This window comes from Paramormyrops kingsleyae, chromosome 4 (genome assembly GCF_048594095.1).
Source record: "Paramormyrops kingsleyae isolate MSU_618 chromosome 4, PKINGS_0.4, whole genome shotgun sequence".
Taxonomy (NCBI): Eukaryota; Metazoa; Chordata; class Actinopteri; order Osteoglossiformes; family Mormyridae; genus Paramormyrops; species Paramormyrops kingsleyae.
Genome location: NC_132800.1, coordinates 39221042 through 39237728, shown reverse-complemented (window position 1 = coordinate 39237728; position 16687 = coordinate 39221042).

The window sequence follows — 16687 nt, the reverse complement described above, 5'->3', positions numbered from 1 at the left end:
GGACCCACTGTCATCCACCATTCCTTATTTCCTCAGCGATGTCATCATTTCCCAGATGTCCTTCAAGCCCCGCCTCCTTTTCTTCACCGTCCATGAGTACCGGTCCGGGTTTCCGGTCAGTCTATTGCTGGTCCTCCATTTCACAGCTGGATGAGAAGCTGCCTTAAGGACCTGCTCTCCTTCGAAATGACAAACAGAACATCTGGTCATTTCGCATTGTGGATGGAGAAGCTGCTGGTGCTCCCCCAACTCTTCATCACGTCCACGGGGGTTTTGCTAACGAGACCACAGCCTCCAAACTGGGGGCAAAGGTGCAGGTCTCTTTTTTTCTAAATGACAGCCCCGCACCATCCAAACGTCCCTCGTTAATGCCACTAAACTCGCTCACTAGCAGAGCGTGGTGCTTCACCGCGGCCTTCCGTGCCGAGACTTTATGGGAGAGAATAAAACCATCCAAAAAATGCTGCTGTCTGGGCCACCACATGTGTGACTCATCAAACCTGCTAATTAGAATCGGTTTCCAAGCAACGACACCAGGGGGCTTTGGTGAAATTACAGCTTTGGAGAACCCCCCCCCCCCCCCCCGACTCCATTGGATTGGATCACGGCCCTTTTCGCGACCCCCTACTCGGTGTGACACCTGCGGGCTCCTACAGCTGTGCGTGCAAATGTGTTCCAAGCCTGTCTCGTGGTTTGTGTGTGTGTGTGTGTGTGTGTGTTTGTGCGTGTGATTCTATGGGGTGAAAGCGCCACTCTGAGCGTGTCTGTGTTGCCCGTGTGGCATTGTGTTTGTGCGTGGGCATTGTTAGCCCTCTTCGTGATGTCAGTGTGTGACACCGTGTGAATTCCAGGGTGTGAGAGGATAACAACACATGGGATAACAACTCACCAAATTGGGATGAGGTCACCTTGCTCTGCCTGAAATGGGGGGGCAGTCAGACCCCATGTGACACCCTGTGACATCCACACGCAAGCCTGACTGACCCTCTCCCCCTGGAGTACATGTCATTCCAAAGACCCCCACGGCAGTAACTGTGCCTGGGGCATTATGCTTGTTTCAGCTACACCTCAGGCTCTTCTTAACAGAAATGATAAAGAAAGCTGCTCTTGAACAAAAAGTCCTAACGTGTGGCTTTATACTGTATGCTAATCCTTGGCTCCAGTCAGACGGAGCTCTCAGCTGTCACCCGGAGTCACTGATCTCGGCGCTGAAAAGCTCACGCCTTGGCACCACGTCACAATGCGCCGTTTGTGTTCCCCGAAGTCAAAGGCTCTTCTGTGACCATGTCAGCGTGGAATCTCACTTGCGTCTGGTGACCTTGAGAGGCTCTATTTCCACAGAATTCCATCGTCATGGAAACTGGGCTACACTGAGGTACATGTGCTCACACTGTGCTGGGCCCCCGATTTGTTCTCAGACTCCTCCGCTTGTTACAGATCACCCCTCTTGGCTTGATCCCGTGCCCATGTTGCTTTAGGAACTTTTCTTTCACAGTACAGTTTGTGTTTCTGCTCGCGAGCACTAAGTGCTCTCTGTTTTTCCCCGAGCTTTGACAGGTTTCGGATGTGCAGTGTGTATTTCCAGCGAACAGACATCAGCACTGTCAGCCAGCGGAAAGATGAACATTCACAGAGGCTCCGGATGAAGGGGTCAGTCCAGGCAGAGCAGAAGGCCACCTCGGATATGACCGATATGCGTTTTGTACACATTAAAGACTATGACAGCAACACCCCCAGCAGCTCCGCCTTCAAGGCTGAGTGGATCCAAAAGCGTGCTCATCCTCCCAAAGTGCAGCGCTGCCTCTGAGCTGCAGGTTGATGCTATTCGCAATAAAAGTAACGGCAAAACAAGGAGAGAGAAGCATCAAAAACAGTGGGTCTGCGCAGACAGATGGGCCGCCTCGCTCCTCTGCTCAGCGGGCAACACTGGCGTCTCATTGTTCTTGTACAAACCAGGAAACTGCCCAATTGGAGAACAGAAGATGAGAAATTAAACCTGGCATGCCTAATAAACACTAAGATTAATTTATTACCAGAATTATCAGCTCACGCATATAACATTCTTGGTGACATTATTTCTATACCAATTACACTGGGTCACTGAAAGTGTCAGCTTAATGAAACAACAATTACTAAAACTAAAATTAACCGCAACCTATTACAGAATACTGAGGAAAAACAATATAATTTCCTATGAATATATTGATTTTAACTGTAATATTTACTGGGTCTGACATCTAATAAATCTTTCAAATTTTTTATGGCACCTTTAAAAGAAATGAATTAATTTTGTTTATATGCAAATCTCTCTGTTCCAGATTGGATACAGATATACTAAAATAATGAGGAGACAGAATCCCAGCTCTTATTCCCACCCATCCATCCATCCATAATTACTGAACCAATGCAGGATGGCAGCAGACACTGGACCAGGACACAGAAGTAGAAAGTACTCTTTCTCAGATAAATGAATAAAAGTCACACTCGTTTTTCTAACATGGACACGTGGTTCTATCACACTTGTCCACTGAACACGGCTCCCCACAGGGTTTAACCGGGTTACGCAAACAGCTTGGGCCGAGTTACACTCAAGCTTCACTCAAGTGCCGTTTCTCAGCTTGACAGTCAAACCGGAGCAGCCTGTTGTATCTCAATATGTCTGCCACGCAGCGCAGTGTGAACTGGATAACAGTCCACTGTTAATGGGAAATGTCATTTTGTGAAGATGCTTTAGGGCACCCAGCAGCAGCTCTGCTGGGCGTGACCCGTATCGCTGAATACGGGTTGGCACAGATCACAGGCCTATCTGCGGGCCGTCATCGATCATCCACCAGAGACCCCAAACACCCTTCTCACCTTGGTCCCAGCCACGCAGCCCCCCAGGGATGCCCCACCTTGATGTGTCCATAAGCAGAACTGTGTGCTAATTAGCATTCTGCTAAGTCTTGTTTTTTTCATTGGTTCCAGGAGTAGGTCTGGTTCTGCCCGCCACAGGACGTGGTCCAAGCTTCAGGTTCCTGAAGTCCAATCTCAGACCATCCATCCATCCATTTCCTGTAACTGCTTTTCCTTTTCGGTGTCATGGGGGGGTATGGAGCCTATCCTGGAGTCTACGGGCACAAACAGAATATCACACCACTTACCCATATTCATTCCTTAATCCAATAATTCAGTTTTTCAGAATGATTAAATGAATCAGGACTTTTGCCTGACTCCTTCCTGTCAGTTCCTATCACATTTTTCCTGCCACATGATTGCCTCTTCCAAGGGTTATGGCCTGCTTGTCACATCCACCCCCCCCCCACGCCGGCCCCCCGCCTGCCCTCCCTCATGCCTTCCTCCACACGGCCAGAGCCTCCAGACCTTGATGAAGATCAGCAAATGCCATCTTGGAGAGCCAGGGGCCAGCACGCCATTTCACATCAGACTCACCAGCCAGGCAAGAAATGCCAGGTTCCTCTTTAAGGTGAACTGTGAGTCCCGGTGCTTATGCAGCCTGAGGAAGCCTTTCATATTCTGCTTGCTATCAGTGCCTTACAGTGAAGTGTCACGTTTGCTGGCAAATAATTTTAATCAGATTAAAACACTTCGAAATTTCAATTACATTTATGTTAAAGTATCTAGTCAGGGGTTTATATGTCCTGAAGGATTACCAGGTGTCATTGGCCCACTTTGAAAGGTTCCTCCCAGGGTTACACAGATTTGGTCCAGATACTCAGGGTTCTGCCTACAGCCCGTGGATCTGAGGTCCAAGTGAACAGTTGACTTCAAAGGGTGTATGTATGTGTGTGTGTGTGTGAGAGAGAGAGAGAGAGAGAGAGAGAGAGAGAAAGAGAAAGACAGATAGAGAGAACATTAGTCAAGGCCCTATGATCCACTGATGAACCACGGGCAGTTTCGGTGCCGCTTTTAAACCCTGTGTAATACGTATATCCGGGTACAGCATGGCATGCTCTCAGATTCTTAGGCTAGTCATGGCTGGCTGGGTTTGGCCTGATAACAGCACAGGGCAGGCTGTTGGTGACAGACTGCTACTTTGATCCGACTCATGAGGAGACATCCTAACTACAGACCCCAGCTTCGATCTGCCAGACTGTGTGCAGGTGTGTGTGCTGGCAGGAAGCCCTCCGCTCTCCCCCCCTCCACACACACACAAACACATACACACACACCTTTTTACAGTCTGTTACCCGGCACATCTGCAGCCGCTGCACCAAGTTAATGTGTCTATCCGGTAAATGAGGCTTCAGGACAGAGCAGAGGACAGCCGCTTTGCCCCGAGTCATTCAATGGCATGCGGTACGCTTCCCTTTCAAGGGACTGCAGTTCATGAAATTAAAAGTGTCCTGAAGGAGAGCAGAGCAGCATGATGATGATGATGATGGTGATGATGAGGGCCTGCGAGGTGTGTTTGAACACGGCTCATCTCCTGCCTCAGAGACTCACCGCGGCGCTGAGCGGAGCGATTAGCCACAGAACTGTATCAAAACAACGAGGACACGGGAAACAGACTGTGAAACGAAAGGCCTTAATGTGCGTCATTAAGTCTAGTGCCTGTATCGGGTCACCTGAGCCACCTGGATGGACGCTGCTGTAGAGAATGTGCTTGGTAAGTCAGACATTGTCTATAGCAACCCCCTGGGGGGCTTGGAGAAATGCTAAAAGCACCCACCACCCTCCCCCCACCCCAGAAGGCACAGCTACTAATGCTGAGCTGCCCAGTTTGCAGTTCTGCAAGTGGGTGCCCATGTCACGACCGGGCCAAGCTAATCGCTGTGCTCAGCAAAGGACTGGATCAGTCACCTGCCCACTCAAGCCCTAAGTTTCTGAGAAAGGCCCACATTGTGATGCTGGCCTCTGAGCATTAATCAATGTAGGCTTGGCAAATTATTATTTCTTAATGGAGTAATTAAATACAGTGCTTATAAACATTGCAACTATAATATGCAATCCAGCATATATTTACAACTTTGAAATGTACAGTACAAAAGTCTTAGGTAGTAAAAGAAAATGTTTAAAGCCGTTTATCTGGGTAGTAAGTGTATATTTGCTCAGAAAAAAACAATTTACAATTTAAGATTTGAACATTCAAATTAAAAGCCAAACTATAAAAACTAACAATAATTTCTTCTGCTCTCCAAAAAGTTACTGATATCTCGTAAATTTCTCCATTTGCTCAGTTAAATAATTATCTTAGTGACTAATTAGTTGAATAACCCAATGAGATGTTGATTAGTCATGCGAGATGTGCTAGTGGTTGAGTCAAATGATGCATAGGTGTATGGATGGATGCTGCCTACATTGGCATGATTTTAGGTTTTGAAATTGTATAAACATCCTTTTGAAGATCTGAAGATTCTATGAACATCCTTTTGAAGATCTGAAGATTCTATGAACATCATTTTGAAGATCTGAAGATTCCATAACCATCATTTTGAAGATCTGAAGATTCCATAAGCATCATTTTGAAGATCTGAAGATTCTATGAACATTATTTTGAAGATCTGAAGATTCTATGAACATCATTTTGAAGATCTGAAGATTCCATAAGCATCATTTTGAATATCTGAAGATTCTATGAACATCATTTTGAAGATCTGAAGATTCTATGAACATCATTTTGAAGATCTGAAGATTCTATGAACATCATTTTCTTTGCCTGCCTAAGACTTTTGCACAGCGTTGTATTAAGGTGTCCATGTTTACTTGACAATGACAAATCAGCTGTGACAGAAACACAACTTGACAGCTTTCATGGCCAATCTGCTTTTCTTTCTTTCTTTTATTTCAGAAATGATGGCCTGGTTCTGTTCCTCTGGTGGTCAAAGAAGCTGTGTAGTGTGAGCAAGATGACTTTGTTCTTTCATGAGTACTGACCATCTCGCTCTATGGCCTTTGAGGCTGGACAATGGCAGGGGTCGCGCTCGCGAGGCCAGGGGTCATGTGAGGGGTAATGGAAGCCAGTGAGGTTGGTAATGAGCCGGGTGGGAGATCATCGGCGCTGGAGGAGCCTATGCATCATTGTGAGCTGGCTGCGTTAATTAAATCCTGCCTGAAAGGAGGCAAAAAGAGACAGTGAGGCAGAGATTCGTTTGGTTGATAATGTTGGATGTGCAAGACAAACAGCGAACCTTGAATCAAATCAGATGGATGACCCTGGTTGTAAATGTCTGCCTGCTTTCAAGGTGGATTGAGAGAAGCTGCTCCACAGATGCAGATAAATACGTGGGATTTCCTGAACTCTGGCTACTGGCCTGGCTGTAGAATGGTGCCACCGATGGGTCATAGCCATGTGTTCAGGTATGCCAGCCAAATTAGTGTGCCAGGTAATTCCGCAGGTTTTTTGGTGATGTGACGCTTTTAGCAGAATTTCAGAGAAACATATGGATGCAGCAGAGAGCTTTAGACGGTCTGTCTGCCAGCACTTCCATCTGTTTTTAAGGGCTGGTTAGGTGGTCGGTTATGTGTTACACACGAAGTAATGACAAGATGATTAAATATTGACAGATGCTGAAGACACCCTCACTGCAATCAACTGAATGTTCAGTGTATAACCAATGTGAGTCTGTGCTTCTCTTTCAGACCTCTAAGGTGCCTGTAACACAGGCTGGATTCACTTTGATGTGTATTTATGTTACGTTAGATGGGGGAAGGGGTGCCATGTATGTGAAGTTTGCATGTTCTCCCCATGTTGTTGTGGGGTTTCCTCCAGGTACTCCGGTTTTTCTCTCCCCCTCCCCCCAGTCTGATTGCTGAAATTAACTGGAGTTACCAAATTGCCCGTAAGTGTGCATGTGTGGTTGAATGGTGTGTGAATGTGCCATGCATTTGGTTGGCGCCCCATCCTGGGTTATTCCATACCTTGTGCCCCCATGACCCTGAAAAGAACATGCGGCTTCAGAAAATGGATGGATTCAGTGCCTTCTCGTATCTGAATAATGACATATCAGTGAAAAGGAAGGATCTGATTAAACCACCCAAAACAAAATACAAGGATACCATGCATTTTAAAACGTCAGCTTTTACTCATTTCCACCAGAAATGCAAGAAATGTTCACATCTGATGTCTCTGTCCTGGGGGGTTTCTATAGTCAGGCCCCAATTCTGAGTCACAAAATCAGAAGAGATCCTACAGAATTCTGAAGCGTTGCGTATTTCTATAATAAAGTTTGATAAATATCCAATAAATGTCCAAAAAGAAAGAGATATGTGGATGTTCTCAGTGGGGTCTCCACTGCTTTGCTCAGTGAGGTCAGCTGAGGGCGCTGTCCTGGTGACATTACCTGCCACCCCTCTGCATTAAGCCGTCTACTCTCCCGCTCTCTGTCCGCTTGCTGCCATAATTCACAGCCGGTTCGAAACCCCACTGTGGTGTAAATGTGCTCTTCTCTTTTGTTCTCCACAACAGAAAGTGTGGACCGCATGTTATGTTTGCATCATGAAACCAATACCGAATTTCAGCATGATGGGAATTGCTATATTTAAAGAGAGGGAGTAAAAACGACTTTGATTAAATCTCTGGAGGCCAAATCAGGACCCATTTCTCAGCCAAAAAAGGCCGGCACCTGCTGTATGACTAGGGGTGGGCAGCATTCCCGCACTTTACATTCTGCGACAGGAACAGACCCATTAAATGGAAAAAAAGGCTAAACGTGTAGGTGCGAGAAATCAAGCTCCCAAAGAAAATAAAACGAATGGTCGAGGCTTTTGTCTTGCCGTCCTGCGTATAGGAATAAGGTCTCCATTAGATGTGCCATCTAAAAGCCTGCTAAGAAACAATACTTTGTCACCCAGCTTGTCCTGCTCTGCTTATGGCATGCTGGCTCACAAGTCAACACCTGTGGTCTTCATGGGCCCATCCAAGGAGAGACTAGCAGACCCAGAAAGAGCGGCCATGCTCGTCTCTCCTGCATCTGTTATCATTCCTGGCCTTGTCCATCTGTGCCGTACCGTGAGAGGCTTCCCAGTGCCCTTTGCCTACTCGTGCCTCATTCCGCATATGAAGGATTTGCTCTCGCTTTACACGCTCGACAGGGCTCTGTGAATCCCGTTGCAGCACGGTCATTATGAGCCAGTCAAAAGTGTCCTTGCACACCGATTAGCATAAATCATTTATTAAACTTTGATTACCATAAAGCTTGGACAACATTTTTTTTCCTGGAATTCAGCTGATTACAGGCAAGGAATCTTACTGAACTATAAAATCTGTGCCTAGCAATCAGTCCCCCACCTAAAAACTCACAGGGTAGTTTTGAACATGGCTGGCACCCCATCCAGGTTGCACCCCTGCCCGATTCCACCTGGCATGGTCACCAGGCCCTACACCATCCTGACCAGAACAGGAAGACTGTGCCTTTTCTTATCCCTATCTATTGTAAAGAAGGACTACTTCATTACATTGATCAGTGCTTCTCAAACCAGTTCTCAGGGACCCGCAGACGGTCCTCATTTTTCCTCCCTCGCAACTACCAGGGAATTGGGAGAGAGGAAATATATGGACCGTCTGGGGGCCCCGAAGGACTGCTATTGAGGATCCCCTGTTGACCTGAAATGAGGTCAGCGCGATGCTGTCAGGATCTGTGGTGTGTCCCGTCGTGATGAGACCTTTCGCCTAAGATGCTGCCATCGCAACATGATTTGCAAACCTTCCGCATGATCAACTAAAATGAGAAAGATGGAAGATAACATGATATGTTTCAAATTGAGTGAGTTCTTTCGAAGGAAAGATGTTAAAGAACAGAATTCTAGGAAAGAACCCGGGGTTTGTAGAAAATGATGAATATGGAACCAGCCCATATCAAACAATGTAAATGGTCTTCATTGAATCAGCAGCTGTCAGCTCCTCTGATGAAGCACCGATTCTGAATGAGCAGTCAGCAATTAGACTGGTCTCATGAACACCCCAGTCGCATACACAAATCTCTCCTCTGCCGCCTTCCTCGGCTTTTCTGACAACTGGGGGCAATTTTTCTTTTCACAGATAAAACATGGATTTCCTTATCAGCGGGATTTGGTCCTGTTACCCAGTTTTAAAGGTTTTCTGGTACAACTTCTCTACTAATTCTGAGTTTCTTCAAAGGATTACTTATTGATTAACTAGATATTGACCGTGAGAGAGCGTTTCTTACTAATTAATTAGCAGAATTTCTATTTGCTTGGAATGGCCTGACCTTTAGCAGCTTACACACAGAGTAACACTTTCTTGGAAGGTAGACCATGGATGTGTCTGGAACTCCATCCAACAACATGTGCTGGGCTGGTACACCCAGGACAGGAGGACCATCCATCACAGACAGCAGAGTTCAGGCAGTGCAGAGACTCCAGACAGATGGCACATCTTTGAACATGCACACACAATAATGTAAAAGCCTACTAACCAAGCTACAAAGCACTGGGAAATCTGAGGATGTGGGTTGTCTTCAGCCTTCTGATATCCCATACACACTGACGGCTTCCTGAAATAGAACTGGCAAGGCTCAAAGTCACTTGGAATCCAGACCAGCCCTAAATCATCTCAGCAGGTCATCGGGGTGAGGTGACAATGAGGGCACATGAGAGTCTGGCAGACAGAGCGGCAGAGAAAGAGATGGATTTCTTAAATTACTGAGTGGATTATCCGCTAAAAGGCAAGTCCCAAAAAGAGCCAGTGGAGCGTACACAGAAGAAAATACACACTGACGCGGTTCTGAGTCGATGCGATTTCAGTGCCGTGATTATTTTCAAAAAAACTGCTGCCAAATGGAGATTAAGGCCAAAAATTGGAAGAAATTGCCTCCTACTTGCTGACCAAGTCCAAGAAGCTTCTGGGAGCAATTACACACATTGGTCTCATCCATGCTGATCGGCCAGAAAGTTAGGAGAGATATGAATGACTTCATCTTTGTAGGACCTTGCAGCCGGTCTTCCTAGGGGACACCCAGGGACACCAGCAGCATCTTTGGTATCAATAGTGACAGTAACCCATCATCTAAGATATTGACACCTGAAGCTACACTTAACGTCCATGGAGAAGACAGTAAGAGTGGGACCTTGCCGTCGTGCTGACTAGGAGCTTGCATCACTCTCGAATGCGGAGTCTTTTGCCGCGGTTTCTATAGTGGGGTTATTTCTGAAGACGTTTCTTCGATCCATGTTGGTGGTAGTTTGCCCTGTTTCTGTTAATGTGCAGCTTTTTAAATACTAATAGAAGTGTACTGGATATGTAATGACACAGTGGGTCCTGGGAAACACCATCCTTCATTTACTGATAGAACTGAGCATACCGCATTACTAACCACACAATGGACCCTCCTTACCACTCTTCTGGACATGGTGCTCCAGGAGCAGGGGGCGTCCTCCTCCATCCGGCCGAGTTTCCATTAGGACGGACTCTCTTTATCACTGGGGTCTTCTGGGCAGCTGTACTCCGGCATGGCATGGACCATACTAAAGCCTGTATCCAACATTCTCATTTCACTGGCAGGCAGCTCAGTCTAAGCACCAGCACAATAACATGATATTAAAGATGTGTTATTTACTTCTGATTTTACCCACTGAAAGTCTGCACCTTGCAGGAGACCCAGCTGGAAAAGAGTGACGCAGGCATGTGGATGGATAATTCTGGAAGAGGAGTACCACGACCCCAAATGGTATATAATGTTTTTGATGTTAAGATGAGACCCTTGACTTTGTGTCACTTGCCGTACTCCTCGAATTGGCCCTACAAAGGGGATCTCTCACGGGCCAGAGTGCGCTAGATGATGTCCGTCTCATCGAGAGAAAACTCTTTTCCCTCCAGAAAATGATCAACGTGGAGGTGTTCTTTGGTCATCCCTAACGCAGCTAAACACACTCAAGGGAACACTCACAAACTGCTGTTAATGGACAGACCGCCGTCCGTAATGAAGGAAGGGCGGCCTTTGCTGTTAATTATGCAGAGTCTGAGGTAAAAGGCTGCTTATTTTAATATGTCTATTGACAAAAGCCTTGAGACTGAGAATTGCTGAATTACTGAAAATGGAGAAGAAAATGCGGTGAAACAAAGCAGCAGAGGAAATACAAAGCCGTTCAAGGATTAGTCTGTGGATCAGAGTCTGGAGACGGCTGTGCGCTGTGACCTCCCTTTGGCAATCCTCTCCATGACTTAAAAAACCCGCAGTCAAGGCTTTGTCTTTTTTTGGCCCTTGATGCCCTTATTAAAGTCAGAGGTGAGATTAGCATTTTACCACCAGGTTGCTTTTAAAAATCAATCAAGGGTCTGTTTTGTGTTTTTAAGAACCTGCATATTGTCCTCGGGAGTTCTGGAATGTTCACATCAAGCACAGAGTGCTATGCAGGACACCCAACACAAAGACTCTGGCTGTTTCTCGATATGCGTACCTGACCATACTTGTGTTCTCACTTGACATCATCTTCCATTGCCGTAGACCAGTTCCAACAAAAGTACAGAGGGCGGTAAATTCTTGATATTGAGAAACACTCCCTCTTCTAGCTCTCGATTGCTGGTTGGCAGTTCAGTGATGGGGTGGCCTGGTGCTCCTGCAGACTTTACCCTCTGGGAAAATAACACTTATCTTACACTTCAGTCCAGCCAGGCTCATTTCATTATGGCTTCGTCTGCGTTATCTACAGTATGAGTTCTGATTTATTCCTGCAAACGCCCCACACATATAGTTGAACAGCATCTGAGCCGTGAGACACGCAGCCTCCTGCAACTGATACTGGTAAAGATAATCATGAGGACTGTCAAGCGCCAGATAAAAGGAAGAGAAAGTGATAAAAGAACCAAACATTAAAATGCAGTTTGTAGAAATGACAAATCATACCTTTTTCCATCCCGTTTTAATGGTTATGTTTCTCCAAAACAGCTAAGAACTTTCTGCTGCAAATTAGGTTTTGAAAAAACATCTATGCTGAGCATCAAGAGTTTGAAAACTGAACTGAGTTCATTACAGTTATATACCTGCTCTTTGTGGAAACACCTGTGATTTTATTTAATTTGTTATGAAATCCATCGAACTTCCAGCCATGGATGCAGCTGGGAGCCCAAGAACATACAGGATACTACTTCACCTAAGCATGTGTTTTTGCACTGGGGACTCACAGGTGACATGGGGACAACACACAAACTCCACACAGACCATTTGAAACCTGAGGGGTATGAGGCAGCTATAGGCAACTTTACCAGGGCTGCAATTATGCCCCCTACTGGTCAGGTGAAAATGCTATTCAAACACATTAAGTTGAATAAAATTTAAATATTTTGTAAAGTTATATTTGAAAATGCAGCGTGAATAAATCACATTAGTGTGTAGTAATAATTTATTGTAAATGTATTTACTATTTTTTATGTGCTACTGGGTTCAGGCTGGGAGAAAAGCCCAGAGTTGCCTATGGAGGTAACAATTTTACAAACTTAGCAGTCTGGCATAAACATACCAAAGACCATACTAATGAGGCTGAGAGAGGCTTTGCCTATGATGTGACTCCTCCAATAGAGGGCTCCCAAGCCGGGCTCTTAGAACAAAGCACAGTCCTCCGCAGAGTGCTCCCTCTTTGCGAGAAGCCGTTCCCAGATCGGCAAACACCCACTGCACCCAGCTTACACACACAGGCCCAGGGCCTGCTGACAGGTGGCCTGTCACGCGAAGGAGGTCTGAGGTGGATGAAGAGTTTAAACTGCACTGGCGTGGGTCTCCGCCCCCCCTCCCCCCTGATGCCGTGGCTGACCAGGGATCGGGGCTGGAAATGGACAGACTTGTATGAAGGGGCACCTGTTTATCTGCAAGGAGTGATGCAGCAAACAGAGGAAACAGGAGAGGGAGACACAGGGAGATAAGATAGAGGCACGGATGAGGTGAAGAAACGCCTCTCTGTGACACTCCGTGAAGCCAAGTCAAATGTGACATGATCCAGCTGCCAGTTCCGGAAAACTCCACCTCCTCAACGCCAAAATCAACAGAGCAGCCTAAAACTTGTGCTCAAGCTTGAAGACTGTGCTTCTGTACGCCGTTTTGTGGTTTATGGTGACCACTGGGACTCTGCTCGGAGCATCTGTGTTCCACGGGGGGCTTAATGAAGATGCCTGCCCCTCTGATGCAATGGTAAAAACCTGTCCTCCGCAGCCAATCCCTCTCAAAGATGCATTCAGACATCTGCAGAAGGGTACGCCCAACTCCTGTGCTACTCTCTCCTTCCTATTGCTTCCACGCAGAGCTGTACAGAAGCCCACAGAGATCCACATAGAACACATATAGGGTGTGATTTTCACTCTGCAGCTCCTCCCCCCTGTGACAATGCATTTAACCTGATATCATGCCTCATAGTAAGATCTCTGCACCCAAATGCCCCAAGGGCTTCTGGGTACACCAATATTATGTCCTCAGGTGGAGTAACTGCTGGGATTAGTAACTATACACATGTGTGTTGATCCAGATTTTGGTTGCTGGATCATGGTGCACTAACGTGTCACAAGTCTCAGCTCCCTGCTCACATGACAGCTCTACGCCGGCTTGCTGGGCTCTGGAAGCTCTGACTTCACGGCTTATTCCTGTGACACCAGGGGTTCAGCCTGCAGAGGAACCTGTTCAAAGTGGAGCATGCTTTCAAAGAGCCCGGCTGAATCCCGTGGCACCATGTTTGTGTTTGGAGTGTGCGGGTCGTGGGGGTGTCTGTTCATTCAAAGAGCTGTACCGCTCAGCAAAGTGTGTCTCTGTGGTAAGGAAAGAGGGGCAATGTCCCTGAGAGAGGTCTCTGGAGCTGAGAGAGCGTCCCCTGCTGGCCTGAGATTACTTCAAATGAAAGCTTTCCTTAAAGCAGTTACCAGATTAGCTGGTTAGTAGCCACATACCTCAATGGAATTTGAACTTGTTTTCTGATTATACCAAAAACGTGATAATAATGTTTATGTCCTTTACTGCCTGTACCATTTAAATTAAAGAATGAACGCACATGCTGCTTTTTCAATGATTTATTAGCAGATGACATGTGATTTATTACGCTGGCTCTGGACCAAACGGCATTGCAAAGCTCTCTGCTCATGTCCAGGGTCCTAATGACCACCTCTCACATTGGGGGAGTCACCTTCACAGTGTAGCCATCTGGGTTAATATGACTAGCAGCAGAATGGGGCCTCCCCACAAAATTAGACGGATATATATATGTGCACTCTGCATTCTGCACTGTCTTCCCCCTACAAGCCCCCCATCCCTCTCCATTACCCATTTCATCCCACTCTCTTCACCCCAAAATTTCTCCCATTCCTCTCCATTGCCCCCTTTATCCGACTCAGACCCCCTACAATCCCCACGCCTCTCCATTGCCCCCTTCATCCCACTCAGTCCCCCCTACAATCCCCCACCCCCTCCATTGCCCCCTTCATCCCACTCAGTCCCCCCTACAGTCCCCCACGCCTCTCCATTGCCCCCTTTATCCGACTCAGTTCCCCCTACAATCCCCCATCCCGCTCCATTGCCCCTTCATCCCACTCAGTCCCCCCTACAATCCCCACTCCTCTCCATTGCCCCCTTCATCCCACTCAGTCCCCCCTACAATCCCCCACCCCTCTCCATTGCCCTCTTCATCCCACTCAGTCCCCCCTACAGTCCCCCACGCCTCCCCATTGCCCTTTCACCCCACTCAGTACCCCCTACAATCCCCACGCCTCTCCATTGCTCCTTCATCCCACTCAATTCCCCCTACAATCCCCCATGCCTTTCCATTGCCCCCTTCATCCCACTAAGTCACCCTACAATCCCCCATCCCTCTCCATTGCCAGTACCAGTCTGAATAAGTTAAATGTTAATGAATCAAATTCCTATAAAACACTGTGCTTCCCCTTCCTGCATACCAATACGCATTTTTGATAATAAGCAGTAACTATGTTTTTATTGCCCCCTTCATCCCACTCAGTCCCCCCTACAATTCGCCATGACTCTCCATTGCACCCTTTATTCCACTCAGTCCCCCCTACAATCCCCCATCCCTCTCCATTTCCCCCTTCATCCCACTCAGCCCCCCCTATAATACTCCTTTTTCCGCTTTGTTTCCCCACTATTGCCACCTCCATTTCTTTCCTGCCCAATAACATCCCCCGCCTCTTCCTTCCTCTTCCCAAATTCTTATTTTCCTTCCTTTCTTTTCTTTTCTCGTACCAAACCCTTTTGTCATCTTAGTTTAGCACTTGGACTCAAAAAGCAGGGAAAATATGACATGTCATGTATGTGCTTTATGAGTAAGATTTCTTTAAATGAAGCAGCAGGTAATAAATCTAATATCCACCTACCTAATATTTACCATGGCCAGTCCATCATGGTTTATGTGCAATCTTTTAATGTAAGGAAAAGATTTAAGAGTAATGGTGCAACGTGCCAAGTGTAATACTGCCGCCTAGTGTTGGAAATGCATCACTGCATGTTTTGAGAGCGTAAAGGCACAGAGATAAATGTAGGAGAGGCGTTTTATGGTATCAGGGTCATAACAAACTGAAGTAATAAAGCATGACAGGACAAATGAAGGAGACATCAGGCATTCTGAAAATCAGATAAATCCAGGATATATGTATTGAATTTGCTCTGGATTGGATTTCACAACGCGCAATAAACTTCTAGGGAAAAATATATCTAATTTTAAAGAGGGCAATTATACATTCCTACAGCTCACAATGCCGCTGAAATTATAAATGCCGGCAGACTTGTGGACAGATTTTCCTTTTTTAATGATTGTGTTTTTTTAGCAAAAATCCCCAGTCTGAATAAGTTAAATGTTGATGAATCAAATTCCTTTAAAACACTGTGCTTCCCCTTCCTGCATACCAATAGGCATTTTAATAATAAGCAGTGGCTATGTTTTTATATGCATTCTGTACTGCATCTCCACACAGAACCCTGGATGGCGGTCACTGGGGCAGGGGGTGGGGGGGGTCCTTACACAGGGGGGAGATGAATGTGAAGCGCTGGAAAAATTAAGCAGCGTATACACCACAGACCCCCTGAGGTGTTGGCCTGTGTGTGTGTGTGTGTGTGTGTGTGTGTGTGTATGTGCGTGGGGGGCACCCAGGGAGCCCCCCCCCCCCATCAATATTAACCAATTCTCATGTCGTCCCCTATTGGAGAGTGTGGCAAGCAGAACAACCATGAATAAATACTGAAAATCTCAAGATAATAGGCAGTGTTAAATACTAATAAAATCATTTACTCCCCCAACATTTGATCATATTGGACCTCGATCTCTTGAAGCCTATTACACAATAAGATTCTGGCTGGTGAGAGGCACAATTAATGCATGTGCAATGCGTGTGTAATGCGTGTGTAATGCATGTGTAATGTGTGTGAATGCCATGCATGAGTGTTTGATACTGCATGTCTATTTGCGAGTAACACCCACCTGTCCATGTAAAGCACCTTCAGATCAGATCCAAGTTTAATCTCAAATCATGGAAAAACCTTTAATTCCTGCACTTTCATTGTGCCTCTGCCAGTGCTCCACTGTATGCAAGTCGCTTTCTTAATCATCCCATCTGATTGCCTCTTAATAATCAAACAGCCTGTCCTTTGTGTTCTGGTATCTGAATATTGAAGGTTTGGCTTCCTTTTATAAATAGACTACGTGAAGAAAGGAGGAGTGCATGGAAACAAACTGGGACAGGCCCAATGAAGACTCAATGAAATCTTCGGAAAAGGTTCAGACACAGCAGCAATTCATCAGAACA